Source organism: Hippoglossus stenolepis, chromosome 7, assembly GCF_022539355.2.
Source record: "Hippoglossus stenolepis isolate QCI-W04-F060 chromosome 7, HSTE1.2, whole genome shotgun sequence".
NCBI lineage: Eukaryota > Metazoa > Chordata > Actinopteri > Pleuronectiformes > Pleuronectidae > Hippoglossus > Hippoglossus stenolepis.
In genome coordinates, this window is record NC_061489.1 from 1,313,848 (window position 1) to 1,318,627 (window position 4,780).

Here is a 4,780-nt window from a genome sequence, read left to right on the forward strand (position 1 = left end):
TTGATTGCTGTTATATCAATAATTAATTTAGCAGCTTGTGGGTTCTAAATAATAAACATTGCTTTGTTACTCTTGATTGTTTACTTGATCAAAGTTCTTATTATTTGCTAGAAACAATGCAATAAATGGATATTTATCATACAAGAATCTAACAACATGAAAAACTTACTTTAACCTTAAAGTTATATTTCACTGCAGTCTAAACATTAACATTTAAATGTCCATCAACAGCGGATTGGAATTTTGTAGCCTCATCATCAAGGTTAAGTTTTCATTTGCATTTGTTGGTTAGCAGGATTAAATAAAATGTATTAAATGTATTACATTTTGGTGCAGCCTCAAGAGCTCTGAGTGGCTGTTAAGACTAGAAATGCACTGTATGCAGTCCAGCCACCGCTATTTCCAGTGGCATGTCTACAAAGTGGTGTGCATGCACTGATAAGCAAACAGAGGATTAAATCAAACCTATTTCCTTCATGATTAACAGTGGGAATAGAAATAAGACCAATTCCACAATGATTGAAACTGATATACATGTATATACACATCCACATATAGACCCTCGACAGACACTTTTCAGCTGGTGACCAACTCAGTCATAACATCCATTCAATTCAGTTCAACACCTGTCATTGCACAGTTACGGTGCGAGTGCATTTTCCAAATTTTCTTCTGTTTCGATAAAAGTAATGATCGGAAAGTAGTGGGTATAATCCAAGTCATCTGAACATGATCTCAAAGAATTAGAGTGTTGCACTTAAAATCATTAATTACATTAAGTAATGTACCTTTTCTACATTAGAGAAAATAACACAGACGCCAAAATAAAGATTAAGTGTAAATTGTAGATGTGAGCAGGATTCTTGATCATAATGAGTTGTTGACCTCATGCAGATGGTGTTGTTGTCACCACCCAATGTTCCTCTCTGTGACCCTGTGACCTTTACAATTTCTTTATCACCCATTTTTTTCCCGCTCTCAGTATGATGTCATGTCTCCTTGCCTCCCCCATCCCATGGGACCATAACCAATCAGGCAAAGTGCTGTCCCCCCACTGAACCTCTTAATTCTTGAACCCTCCCTCAAGCTCCTGACCTGTCACCTTACCATTATCTGCCCAGCGATACTTACCACTGACACCCTCAGTTTGTGTGTGTGTGTGTGTGTGAGACCTGTGGGGACAAAAATTGAGGTCCCCATGAATGGCACAAGTCCCCATGGATTGATTTTTAAGTCCCCATCGTAATATAACCAAGTACCCACTCACAAACATGCATCCTTTTGTTCTTAATGGTGAACCTTTTATTCCTGGCCTAATCTGTGTAACAAAATGCGTTATTGACAAGTTACTATACCTCCACCTGCCCCTGTCCATTGCTATGCTTCTTTGTCAGCAGGATAACACAAAACTACGGAACAGATTTCCACGAAACTTAGTGGAAGCATGGGACATGGGCCAAGAAAGATGCCATTAACTTTTGGCATGGATCCAGAGAAAGGGGCGGATCCAGGATTTTTCTTATCACTTTCTTTAACATTGCAAGATAGAGCTTTTATGACATTTCCCCGATATCCCAGGGGATCATGCATGGAATAAAATCAAGCATATTTAGGGGACTATCCATGAGTGTGTGCAATTGGGTGCAGCTTGATTTAAATTAAGGGGACTGTATGAGAAGGAGGTATGGTAGATGGTCTGTATTTATATAGTTCTGTATTTCATATAGTTTTGCCATTTACACATTTACACCCACATTTATACAGTGCATCTATGTGCAGCACTGTCTATCACACATCACTCACACACTGCTGGCACTGGTTCAGTATCTTGCCCAAGGACTTCAGCTAGGACTTCAGACTGGGATTGGACTGCTGACCCTATGGTTAGTGGACAACCCGCTCTACCTCCTGAGCCACAGCCAACACAGTATGAGTTCTACCGAGTGAGTGCCATTCTAGTTCAGTAATGCAAATCATTCAAAGCCAGGCAACTACTGCAGCAGAGAGAGACAGAGAGAGAGAGACTAATTCCAGTGTTTCTGTAACTGTAAAGAAAATATAAAGCTAAATGTGTTTAAAGTAAAGTAGTCTGCCTTGATTTACAAAGTAATATGATTGATTCTGACAATACCTGTTGTCCACAGCCACTTTATACTGTTTTAACAGGCTTTTCCTTCTGGTCATTAAGCTAGACAAACCTACAGACATGGCATTATGTGACATGTAATTTAACATGAGGTATAGAGCAGAGCTGGCGTTGAAAAAGATCACAAATGTATCTTCAAACTTTTCATATTTAATTAGAGCTTTTCTGCAACTAATTGACTTTGTCTGTACATTTCCCGACTATTCAGACACCTTCAGCCATTTTCTTTTCTTCTAAAAAGCACCAGGCAACATGCATGCCTTTCTGTGGCCTCTCTCAGGGAGTGGCCAATTCAGTCCGCAGAGTGGCCAACATGAGCATTCTCTGTCTTTTCTTCAGGACACACACACACACACACACACACACACACACACACACACACACACACACACACACACACACACACACACACACACACACACACACACACACACACACACACGCACACGCACACACACACACACAGCGAGTGGAAATGCTGCTACTGTAACAAATTGTTATCTGAGTATGTTAATTTACATTGAATTGAACTCTTGTAAACTACTCAAACCATATTGCCTACTGACCATACATGGTACCGACATATACTAGGTTTCATTGCATTTCTATGACCTTTTCACTTGCAGGTATACCATGGAATGACATCACAAATATACTTATTAGCCAATGACATCATCTGGCAACATCAAACGACTTTTCAAGCTGGCTTCAGTCACTTTCCATTGAAAGTAGCTGGAAACACTGGACACTGAAAAATGAAGATGCGAGAAACCATGATGAGTATTGAAGATGAAGTATTTTACTTACATATTTTAATTTATAACTAACCATCTGTCCATTTTCATAGATAAAACCTCAAATACCTCAAATACCTCAAACCTCATTCATTACTTCGTGCTGCTTAGTCAGCTAACCATGAACCTTTTCCCCCCAAATGCAAAGTATTCAGCAAAATAAAGAAAACTGTTCAGCTATTGTTCCTAGTGTTATCAGATTCATAATCTATACCAACTTCTTGATTCAACATATGATCAAGGAACAACTTCTTCAAGTTTCAATTACCAGTTACCTCACAAGAATGTTGAATGCAGACGAGGTTGGCAGATCCGTCCCTGCAGTCCAACTTGCTTGTCTTATATCACCTTTTGTCCATGATATATTTTTACTGTTAAGTGCTTTGCTTATTTTTTCTCTTAAACTTCAACTGTTAGCTGAGTGTGACTATTGTGCTTGTCTCTTGGCCTGAGGAAAACACTTATCACCTGCACACTCACTTCCCTCTTGAGAGCACTAATGGAACATAATAACTCAGGGAGTAGTTATTCTACTACATTCAAATTAATATTATCATAGATTACTTGACTGGTGACTGCTGCATAATTTATCATGAAAAGAATATCAAAGCAAGAATTATGCCTTATTTTCATATTAGTTTGATTTCGATCACTGTATTTAACTGTCCTTCAAAATTGATTGTAGACAAGAGGAAGTGAAAGAACTGGAGGTGCAACTGACTGATCTCAATGCCACCCGACATCACAGCTCAGTTTAAAAAAAAGAAAAGAAGCTCAATAGGAGCCCAGGCCTTATTTTGCCCTATAGGATGATGCCTGTTAGGATAATGTTTGGTCAGGTGCTAAGATGGACAGTGAAACTGTTTTTGTTTGCCGTCCTTCTATTGATCCCTTTCTCACAAGTTTCCAGAAATGTACAAAATGTGCATTGTTTGTTCCATGCAAAACTACATTCCAAAATGTATCTGAAGTCAATATCAATGGTCTGAGTTGATGAGACTCTCTGTACAACTAGAATGGAACTCAGTAGAGCTCTGCAGAGGCCAAACAGGCTCTATGTTGCAATGTTAAAGAAAGTGAAAAAACAAACAAACATCCTGCCTGCCCCTTAATCCACATTTGCACAAATATATAACAGGTTCTTCACAGGTCGAGGCCCCAACATCCCACGAAGTTTGGTGAAAATCTGTCAGTTGCCCTGTTGATGGTCAGTATGAACAGGACTGATCACAGCAAGCAAACTTGTTTTAATATTGATATGGGCACCAGGATTTTGTTTTAGGTTGAATTGTGAAGGCCTGTCCTGTAAGAATAGCAAAACGATCTCTGTGTTGATAGTAACATCCAATACAGTCTTGTTGATGTCATAAACATGTCTCTAGGAGTGTGTGTGTGTGCGTAATAAGTTGTTGAAAAACCCCAGTCATGAGTCACTCTGTGAGTTTATGGCCATACACCTTTCAACAAGCTGCTTTCTCCTGCTGTAACACTCATGTCTTTACATCACTCCCTTTTCTCTGCTTACAATTCATTTATAGCTCAGTCCCCTTTATTAAATCTCTCCCTCTGTTAAGTCTCTCTTTCTCTCTCTCAGTGGTCCCTGCTGGCAGTGAGTTCTAATGAGAAAACACAGGGGACCAACAGAATAATTAGGTTAACGTAGATTTGCATGTCCTGCTTCTCTCACTCACAAACACACACATAGGTTATGCACACACACAGACACACATCGCACATGGACACACGCTACGTAAATATGATTATTGGTGAAAGGGGGACAGTTGGAGTCTATATGTGCATCTGGGTTGGTGCGTTGTACACATGTACATGTCTGTGTGCA